Source organism: Ranitomeya imitator, chromosome 10, assembly GCF_032444005.1.
Source record: "Ranitomeya imitator isolate aRanImi1 chromosome 10, aRanImi1.pri, whole genome shotgun sequence".
Lineage (NCBI taxonomy): Eukaryota > Metazoa > Chordata > Amphibia > Anura > Dendrobatidae > Ranitomeya > Ranitomeya imitator.
Genome location: NC_091291.1, coordinates 1,191,410 through 1,203,105, shown reverse-complemented (window position 1 = coordinate 1,203,105; position 11,696 = coordinate 1,191,410).

The window sequence follows — 11,696 nt, the reverse complement described above, 5'->3', positions numbered from 1 at the left end:
ATAGCAAATTAATTTTATTTACAAATTCTGTTACTGTGGGCGCCTGCTCTGATAACCAATGCAGGGCTATCAGTTTCCTAGCCATGTATAACATGCATGGTGTTTTCAGCGCTTTTTACTTGAATCAGCACTCCCTGTTCATCAGAACAATTCTTCACTTCCTCCTCGGATCCTTTCATCAGAACAATTCTTCACATCCCCCTCAAATCCTTTATCGGAACAATTCTTTACTTCCTCCTCAGATCCTTTCAACAATTCTTCACTTCCTCCTCGGATCATTTCATCAGAACAATTCTTCACATCCCCCTCAGATCCTTTATCGGAACAGTTCTTTACTTCCTCCTCGGATCCTTTCAACAATTCTTCACTTCCTCCTCAGATCCTCTCATCAGAACAATTCTTCACTTCCTGCTCGGATCCTTTCATCAGAACAATTCTTCACATCCCCCTCAGATCCTTTATCGGAACAATTCTTTACTTCCTACTCGGATCCTTTCATTACAACAATTCTTCACTTCCTCCTCGGATCCTTTCATCAGAACAATTCTTCACTTCCTCCTCGGATCCTTTCATCAGAACAATTCATTACTTCCTCCTCGGATCCTTTCATCAGAACAATTCTTCACATCCCCCTCAGATCCTTTATCGGAACAATTCTTTACTTCCTACTCTGATCCTTTCATTACAACAATTCTTCACTTCCTCTTTGGATCCTTTCATCAGAACAATTCTTCACTTCCTCCTCAGATTCTCTCATCAGAACAATTCTTCACTTCCTGCTCAGATCCTTTCATCAGAACAATTCTTCACTTCCTCCTCGGATCCTTTCATCAGAACAATTCTTCACATCCATCTCAGATCCTTTAATCGGAACAATTCATTACTTCCTCCTCGGATCCTTTCATCAGAACAATTCTTCACATCCCCCTCAGATCCTTTATCGGAACAATTCTTTACTTCCTACTCTGATCCTTTCATTACAACAATTCTTCACTTCCTCTTTGGATCCTTTCATCAGAAAAATTCTTCACTTTCTCCTCGGATCCTTTCATCAGAACAATTCTTCACATCCCCCTCAGATCCTTTATCGGAACAATTCTTTACTTCCTACTCGGATCCTTTCATTACAACAATTCTTCACTTCCTCCTCGGATCCTTTCATCAGAACAATTCTGTCATGATCCCAATGGCAGGGGATCACTAAAGGACAAGCACAGATACAAACAAGCTCTAGGGCGATGGAACCTGAGCTGACCGCGACCCTGAACCTAACACACAAATAAAAGTAGCCGGGGAACGTGCCTACGATGATCCTAGACGTCTCGCTCCAGCCGAAGATCTAACTTCCCCTATTAGAAGAAACACAGACCTCTCTTGCCTCCAGAGAAATCCCCCACAGAAATAGCAGCCCCCCACATATAATGACGGTGAAATGAGAGGAAAGCACATACGCAGTATGAAAACAGTTTCAGCAAAATGAGGCCCGCTAAAGCTAGATAGCAGAGGATACAAAAGTGAACTGCGCGGTCAGCGAAAAACCCTTCAAAAAACCATCCTGAAATTACTTGAACTCATGTGCCAACTCATGGTACATGAGGAGCAATTTCAGCCCACTAGAGCCACCAGCAGCAAGAATCACATATCTGCAGGCTGGACTAAAAACCAAATAAAGCAAAACACCAAAACAGGAAAATCCAAACTTAGCTTGACCAGAAGGTTCTAGGAGCAGGGAGCAGAGGTAACAAGACACACTGGATACATTGATAACCGGCGAGGAAATGCCAGCAAAGCCAGGTTAAATAGGAAACTCCCATATGCTGATGGAACAGGTGGAACCCAGAAACCCAGGAAAGACAAGTCACCCAGTACCATCAGTAACCACCAGAGGGAGCCCAAAAACAGAACTCACAACAGTACCCCCCCCCCCTTGAGGAGGGGTCACCGAACCCTCACGAGAACCACCAGGGCGACCAGGATGAGCCCTATGAAAAGCGCGAACCAAATCATCAGCATGAACATCCGAGGCAACCACCCAAGAATTATCCTCCTGACCATAACCCTTCCACTTGACCAAATACTGGAGTTTCCGTCTGGAAACACGAGAATCCAAGATCTTCTCCACAACATACTCCAATTCTCCCTCCACCAGCACTGGAGCAGGAGGCTCAAGAGAAGGAACAACAGGTACCTCATACTTCCGCAACAACGACCGATGAAACACATTATGAATAGCAAACGATGCCGGGAGATCCAAACGAAACGACACAGGGTTAAGAATTTCCAAGATCCTATAGGGACCGATGAACCGAGGCTTGAACTTAGGAGAAGAGACCTTCATAGGAACAAAACGAGAAGACAACCACACCAAGTCACCAACAAGAAGTCGAGGAACCACGCGGCGACGGCGATTAGCAAACTGCTGAGCCTTCTCCTGGGACAACTTCAAATTGTCCACCACATGACTCCAAATCCGATGCAACCTATCCACCACCATGTCCACTCCAGGACAATCAGAAGGTTCCACCTGACCAGAGGAAAAACGAGGATGAAACCCCGAATTACAAAAGAAAGGAGAAACCAAGGTAGCAGAACTAGCCCGATTATTAAGGGCAAACTCGGCCAGCGGCAAAAAGGTAACCCAGTCATCCTGATCAGCAGAAACAAAACACCTTAAATAAGTTTCCAAGGTCTGATTAGTTCGTTCAGTCTGGCCATTCGTCTGAGGATGGAATGCAGACGAAAAGGACAAATCAATGCCCATCTTAGCACAGAACGTCCGCCAAAATCTAGACACAAACTGGGATCCCCTGTCAGAAACGATGTTCTCAGGAATCCCATGCAAACGAACCACATTCTGAAAAAACAGAGGGACCAACTCAGAGGAGGAAGGCAACTTAGGCAAGGGTACCAGATGAACCATTTTAGAAAAGCGATCACACACAACCCAGATGACGGACATTTTTTGAGAGACAGGGAGATCCGAAATAAAGTCCATGGAAATGTGCGTCCAAGGCCTCTTCGGGATAGGCAAAGGTGACAACAATCCACTGGCCCGAGAACAGCAAGGCTTAACCCGAGCACAAACCTCACAAGACTGCACAAAAGAACGCACATCCCTCGACAAGGAAGGCCACCAAAAAGACCTGGCCACCAAGTCTCTAGTACCAAATATTCCAGGATGACCTGCCAACGCAGAAGAATGGACCTCGGAGATGACTCTACTGGTCCAATTATCCGGAACAAACAGTCTCTCAGGCGGACAACGATCAGGTTTAGCCGCCTGAAACTCCTGCAAAGCACGTCGCAAGTCTGGGGAGACAGCAGACAAAATCACCCCATCCCTAAGGATACCAGAGGGCTCAGAATTTCCAAGGGAGTCAGGCACAAAACTCCTAGAAAGAGCATCCGCCTTCACATTCTTTGAACCTGGCAGGTATGAAACCACAAAATTGAAACGAGAGAAAAACAGTGACCAACGAGCCTGTCTAGGATTCAGACGCCTGGCAGACTCAAGGTAAATCAAATTTTTGTGATCAGTCAAGACCACCACACGATGTCTAGCACCCTCTAGCCAATGACGCCACTCCTCAAATGCCCACTTCATGGCCAAAAGTTCCCGATTACCAACATCATAATTCCGCTCAGCCGGCGAAAACTTTCTAGAAAAAAACGCGCATGGCTTCATCACTGAGCCATCGGAGCTTCTCTGTGACAAAACCGCCCCTGCTCCAATCTCGGAAGCATCAACCTCAACCTGAAAAGGGAGCGAAACATCTGGCTGACGCAACACAGGAGCAGAAGAAAACCGGCGCTTAAGTTCCTGAAAGGCCTCCACAGCCGCAGGAGACCAATTAGCAACATCAGCACCCTTCTTAGTCAAATCCGTCAAAGGCTTAACAACACTAGAAAAATTAGTTATAAAACGACGATAGAAATTAGCAAAGCCCAAGAACTTCTGTAGACTCTTAAGAGATGTAGGCTGCGTCCAGTCACAAATAGCCTGAACCTTGACGGGATCCATCTCAATAGTAGAAGGGGAAAAAATATACCCCAAGAAAGAAATCTTCTGGACTCCAAAGAGACACTTTGAGCCTTTTACAAACAAGGAATTGGCCCGCAGGACCTGAAACACCTTCCTGACCTGCTGAACATGAGACTCCCAGTCATCAGAAAAAACCAAAATATCATCCAAATACACAATCATAAATTTATCCAGATATTCACGGAAAATATCGTGCATAAAGGACTGGAAGACTGAAGGAGCATTAGAAAGTCCAAAAGGCATTACCAAATACTCAAAATGGCCCTCAGGCGTATTAAATGCGGTTTTCCACTCATCACCTTGCTTTATTCGTATAAGATTATACGCACCCCGAAGATCAATCTTAGTGAACCATTTAGCCCCCTTAATGCGAGCAAACAAATCAGTCAACAATGGCAAAGGATACTGATATTTTACGGTAATCTTATTCAAAAGACGATAATCTATACAAGGCCTCAAGGAACCATCTTTTTTGGCCACGAAAAAAAAACCTGCTCCCAAAGGGGACAAAGATGGACGGATATCTCCCTTTTCCAAGGACTCCTTAACATAATCCCGCATAGCAGTATGCTCTGGCACTGACAGATTGAACAAACGACCTTTAGGAAATTTACTGCCTGGAATTAAATTTATAGCACAATCGCAATCCCTGTGAGGAGGAAGCGAACTGAGCTTAGGCTCCTCAAAAACATCCCAATAGTCAGACAAAAACACAGGAATCTCAGAAGGAGTAGATGAAGCGATAGAAATCGGAGGTGCATCATCATGAACCCCCTGACAACCCCAGCTTAACACAGACATTGATTTCCAGTCAAGGACTGGATTATGAGTTTGTAACCATGGCAGACCAAGTACTAGAACATCATGCAAATTATACAGTACCAGGAAGCGAATCACCTCCTGATGAACGGGAGTCATACGCATGGTCACTTGTGTCCAGTACTGAGGTTTATTCATAGCCAAAGGTGTAGAGTCAATTCCCTTCAAAGGAATAGGGACTTCCAGAGGCTCCAGACTAAACCCACAGCGATTGGCAAATGACCAATCCATAAGACTCAGGGCAGCGCCTGAATCCACATAGGCATCGACGGAAATGGATGATAATGAACAAATCAGAGTCACAGACAGAATGAACTTAGACTGTAAAGTACTAATGGCAACAGACTTATCAACCTTTTTTGTGCGTTTAGAGCATGCTGATATAACATGAGCTGAATCACCACAATAAAAGCACAACCCTTTTTTCCGCCTATACTTTTGCCGTTCACTTCTGGACTGAATTCTATCACATTGCATTATCTCAGGTGACGGTTCAGACGACACCGCCAAATGATGCACAGGTTTGCGCTCCCGTAAACGCCGATCAATCTGAACAGCCATAGTCATAGACTCATTCAGACCAGTAGGTGCAGGGAACCCCACCATAACATCTTTAATGGCCTCAGAAAGGCCATCTCTAAACTTTGCAGCCAGAGCGCACTCATTCCACTGAGTAAGTACCGACCACTTCCGAAATTTTTGACAATAAATTTCTGCTTCATCTTGCCCCTGAGAGAGGGCCAACAAAGCTTTTTCAGCCTGAATCTCTTGGTTAGGTTCCTCATAGAGCAAACCCAATGCCAGAAAAAACGCATCCGCATTAAGCAACGCAGGGTCCCCTGGTGCCAATGCAAATGCCCAATCCTGAGGGTCACCCCGCAGGAAAGATATAATTATCTTGACTTGCTGAGCAGGGTCTCCAGAGGAGCGAGATTTCAAAGAAAGAAACAACTTGCAATTGTTCCTAAAATTCAGAAAACGAGATCTATCTCCAGAAAAAAACTCTGGGACAGGAATTCTAGGTTCAGACATAGGAGCATGTACAACTAAATCCTGTATATTTTGAACCTTAGTGGCAAGATTATTCAGGCTGGAAGCCAAACTCTGGACGTCCATGATAAACAGCTGGGATCAGAGCCATTCAAAGATTAAGAGGAGGAGGAAGTAGCCAGGCTGCAATAAGGCTAGGCAGCAAACTCTGAGGGAAAGAGAAAGAAGAAAAAAAAAAAAAAAAAAAAACTTCCTCAGACTACTTATCCTCCTACTTCAGCCAATACAATTAACACTTTGTGGGCCGGTTATACTGTCATGATCCCAATGGCAGGGGATCACTAAAGGACAAGCACAGATACAAACAAGCTCTAGGGCGATGGAACCTGAGCTGACCGCGACCCTGAACCTAACACACAAATAAAAGTAGCCGGGGAACGTGCCTACGATGATCCTAGACGTCTCGCTCCAGCCGAAGATCTAACTTCCCCTATTAGAAGAAACACAGACCTCTCTTGCCTCCAGAGAAATCCCCCACAGAAATAGCAGCCCCCCACATATAATGACGGTGAAATGAGAGGAAAGCACATACGCAGTATGAAAACAGTTTCAGCAAAATGAGGCCCGCTAAAGCTAGATAGCAGAGGATACAAAAGTGAACTGCGCGGTCAGCGAAAAACCCTTCAAAAAACCATCCTGAAATTACTTGAACTCATGTGCCAACTCATGGTACATGAGGAGCAATTTCAGCCCACTAGAGCCACCAGCAGCAAGAATCACATATCTGCAGGCTGGACTAAAAACCAAATAAAGCAAAACACCAAAACAGGAAAATCCAAACTTAGCTTGACCAGAAGGTTCTAGGAGCAGGGAGCAGAGGTAACAAGACACACTGGATACATTGATAACCGGCGAGGAAATGCCAGCAAAGCCAGGTTAAATAGGAAACTCCCATATGCTGATGGAACAGGTGGAACCCAGAAACCCAGGAAAGACAAATCACCCAGTACCATCAGTAACCACCAGAGGGAGCCCAAAAACAGAACTCACAACACAATTCTTCACTTCCTTCTTGGATCCTTTCATCAGAACAATTCTTCACTTCCTCCTCGGATCCTTTCATCAGAACAATTCTTCACATCCATCTCAGATCCTTTAATCGGAACAATTCATTACTTCCTCGGATCCTTTCATCAGAACAATTCTTCACATCCCCCTCAGATCCTTTATCGGAACAGTTCTTTACTTCCTCCTTGGATCCTTTCATTACAACAATTCTTCACTTCCTCCTCGGATCCTTTCATCAGAAAAATTCTTCACTTTCTCCTCGGATCCTTTCATCAGAACAATTCTTCACATCCCCCTCAGATTCTTTATCGGAACAATTCTTTACTTCCTACTCGGATTCTTTCATTACAACAATTCTTCACTTCCTCCTCGGATCCTTTCATCAGAAAAATTCTTCACTTTCTCCTCGGATCCTTTCATCAGAACAATTCTTCACATCCCCCTCAGATTCTTTATCGGAACAATTCTTTACTTCCTACTCGGATCCTTTCATCAGAACAATTCTTCGCTTCCTCCTTGGATCCTTTCATCAGAACAATTCTTCACTTCCTCCTCAGATCCTTTCATCAGAACAATTCTTCACATCCATCTCAGATCCTTTAATCGGAACAATTCATTACTTCCTCCTCGGATCCTTTCATCAGAACAATTCTTCACATCCCCCTCAGATCCTTTATCGGAACAATTATTTACTTCCTACTCTGATCCTTTCATTACAACAATTCTTCACTTCCTCCTTGGATCCTTTCATCAGAAAAATTCTTCACTTCCTCCTCGGATCCTTTCATCAGAAAAATTCTTCACTTTCTCCTCAGATCCTTTCATCAGAACAATTCTTCACATCCATCTCAGAGCCTTTAATCGGAACAATTCTTTACTTCCTCCTCGGATCCTTTCATCAGAACAATTCTTTACTTCCTCCTCGGATCCTTTAACCCCTTAATCCCATATGACGTACTATCCCGTCAAGGTGACCTGGGACTTAATTCCCAGTGATGGGATAGTACGTCATAGCGATCGGCCGCGCTCATGGGGGAGCGTGGCCGGGTGTCAGCTGACTATCGCAGCTGACATCCGGCACTATGTGCCAGGAGCTGTCACGGACCGCCCCTGGCATATTAACCCCTGGCAAACCGCGATCAAACATGATCGCGGTGTGCCGGCGGTATAGGGAAGCATTCCGCAGGGAGGGGGCTGAGACCCTGTGATCGCATTGCTGCGAGGGTCTCTTACCTCCTCCCTGCAGCAGGCCTGGATCCAAGATGGCCGCAGGGCTGCCTCTGGGTCCTGCAGGGAGGAGGCTTCACTGCGCCTGCTCAGAGCTGCAAGTCAGATCGCTGATCTGACAGAGTGCTGTGCAGACTGTCAGATCAGCGATCTTACACTATAACATGATGCCCCCCTCCCTCTGTTATAGTGACAAAAAAAATTCATGTGTAAAATTTTTTTAAAAAAATTCCGAAAAAAATAAAAATATATATATTGTTCCCATAAATACATTTCTTTATCTAAATTAAAAAAAACCAATAAAAGTACACATATTTAGTATCGCCGCGTCCGTAACGGCCCGACCTATAAAACTCAGTAAATAGTAATAACGGTCCTAGGAGCGCTGGAAATGAGACCAAAACAAGGATTTTAGTGTTGAACCACAACGCGTTTCAACGGTTAAACCGTCTTCATCAGGTGGAAGTTTATAAAACTGGCCCGCTAGTTAACCCCTTCAGTGAACACCATAAGAAAAAAAAAACGAGGCAAAAACCAATGCTTTATTATCATACCACCAAACAAAAAGTGGAATAACACGCGATCAAAAAGACAGATATAAATAACCATGGTACAGCTGAAAACGTCATCTTATCCCACAAAAAACGAGCCTCCATATAGCATCATCAGCAGAAAAAAATAAAAAAGTTATAGTCCTGAGAATAAAGCGATGCAAAAATAATTATTTTTTCCATAAAATAGTTTGTATCGTATAAAAGCGCCAAAACATAAAAAAAATGATATAAATGAGGTGTCGCTGTAATCGTACTGACCCGAAGAATAAAACTGCTTTATCAATTTTACCAAACGCGGAACGGTATAAACGCCTCCCCCAAAAGAAATTCATGAATAGCTGGTTTTTGGTCATTCTTCCTCACAAAAATCGGAATAAAAAGCGATCAAAAAATGTCACGTGCCCGAAAATGTTACCAATAAAAACGTCAACTCGTCCCGCAAAAAACAAGACCTCACATGAGTCTGTGGACCAAAATATGGAAAAATTATAGCTCTCAAAATGTGGTAACGCAAAAAATATTTTTTGCAATAAAAAGCGTCTTTCAGTGTGTGACGGCTGCCAATCATAAAAATCCGCTAAATAACCCGCTATAAAAGTAAATCAAACCCCCCTTCATCACCCCCTTAATTAGGGAAAAATTAAAAAAAAAAAAAAAAATGTATTTATTTCCACACTATAGAGCTCTGTACTATGAGCAGTCACAGTGGGATTTATGCTGATTTGTTTCCTATGAAATTCGTGTGGTAGTTCCACAGTGTGACCAATAGGTGGTGCTCTTGTTCCACCACTGTGGCCTCTGTCCTCCAGCAGGTGGCGCTCACAGTCCAGAGTTCTAGGTTCTCTTTGTCCTGTAGGATCGGGCGGTCTTGTTAGCACCAAGCCTGTGATTGATAGTAAAGATGGAGGACTTGATAGATGCAGATCTCAGAAACCTCCATTCGAAAACATACCGAGAGTGAATTTACATTTTGAGGTCTGCAACAATTGTGTCTGTAAAATCCCGTGTAATTAATGGCGCTATACAATGGGGATAAATAAATATGGTTCTGCAGGAGGCGGCGAAGGAGACCACGATAATCTGAAACTTGTCAGAAAGTCATCACAAATGCTTAGAGAAAGATTGTGGAACCTTCTGCGCCTCTGGTGCCAGTCACGTCCCACTATGGAGGCCTACATTGGAGGCCACCAGGGCCTCTCGACACCTTCTCGCCCTTCTGAATCTCGCCCTTTTTATGTTTGTTTGTTTACATTCAAAATGTTCCATTAATGTTTTCTCTTCTGTCCTTGATTATTCTCCTGGGTTTTGTCAACATCTCAGTATTGTCCTTGTGTTTTGTCCAGTTCCGAATGAAGTCCTTGTTTTTCTCCACTACTTTTTGTTTCTCGAGGTCTCTGTTTAGTCTTCAATGATTTTCTTGGTTCTGGTCTAGTTTTCAAGGATTTGTCAGATTTTTGTCCAATCCTTCGGGACAGTGCAAGGTTTGGTCCAGTCACTGGCGGTTTTTCATGTGTATGTCCAGCTCTTTGGCATTCTTCAAGTTTTTGGAAGTTCTTGACCGGTCTTTGGATGTTTAGTCCAGCCTGTAGTGATTCTCCAAGTTCTTTTTGTGCAGATCTTTATGATTCTCCAGAATTTTGGTCCAGTCTGCAGCGATTCGCAAGGTTTTTGCTTCAGTGCTTAGATGTTTTCTTAATGTTTGGTTCAGTCATTGAAGGAAAAATTGCAGGAAAGATCAGCGTAAAATAGATATATATATAGAGAGAGAGAGAGCTTTACACTCACCTGTTTAATCCGCAGAAAGAGCATAGAGCACAAAATCAGCTGCAGCCGATCCACAGGTCAGCTAGTGACCATCAGACATCATAGGTACTAAGGTTGTTAGATGTCATGTGTCACACCATGTGGGACTCATCTGAACTGTGACATGTGGTCATGTGTTTTGGTATTTTGAAATGTGAACCTATATCAGTGATACCTCTGCTGTCTCGTTATACATGTGGTTCACTCCGAAACGTGTTGAAATAAACATCATCTTACTACACAGGGATATATGTCTTAAATCCTGTCGGCAGCTCGGAGACTACCGACAAACTCCTTCTAACCAATTGGTTCAGTCATTGGGATACATGTTTTAGACCACTCAGTGTTGATCCTCTAGATCAGTGTTCTCATATTCTGGTCCTCAAGAGCCAACAGGTCATGTTTTCAGGAGTTCCCTAGTATTGCACAGGTGATAGAATTCTTGCCTGTCCAGGTGATGCAGTTATGACCTGAACAATACTAAGGAAATCCTGAAAACATGACCTGTTGAGGACTGGAGTTGGGAATACTTCTGTAGAGGCTTGGTTATGTCCCTCAGAAACCCAAGATTTTGGGGTTAGTACTTGTCCATACTGCAGGTTTTGGTCTAGTCCTCGATTCTCCATGTGCTTAGTACTGTACGTAAAGGATCTCCAGGTTTTAAATATAGTCCTCGAGCATTCTCCGGAGTTTTTGGTCCAGGCTATACTGATTCTAAAATTTTTGGGGTTTAGTCCTCAGGGATTATGCAGGTTGCTGTTCCATCCTCAATGACTGTCCGATGGTCTTGTTCAGCTGTTTGAGATACTACAGGCTTTACTTCAGTCCTTGATGATTCTCCTTAGACTTTTTTTTGCCAATCCTCCAGAATTCTACAGGTATTTGGCCTAAATTGCAGCCCTCTGGCATTACCTAGGTTTTGGTTCAGGACACTATTATTCACCAGTTGTTTTGATTCAGTCCCTGGGGACACTACATGTCTTGTTTAAGTCCTCAATGATTCTCCATGTGCTTGCTTCAGTCCTTGATAATTCTCCTAGGTTTTCTGCTAGGGTTTTGGTCCAGTCTTTGCAGAACCTTTAGGTTTTTCATGCAGCTCTCTGGTTCTCTCCAGGTTATGGCTCAGCCTTTTATGATTCTTTATGAATTTGGTTCAGGTCTTGCACATTCTTAAGGTTTATGGTTCTGTCCTC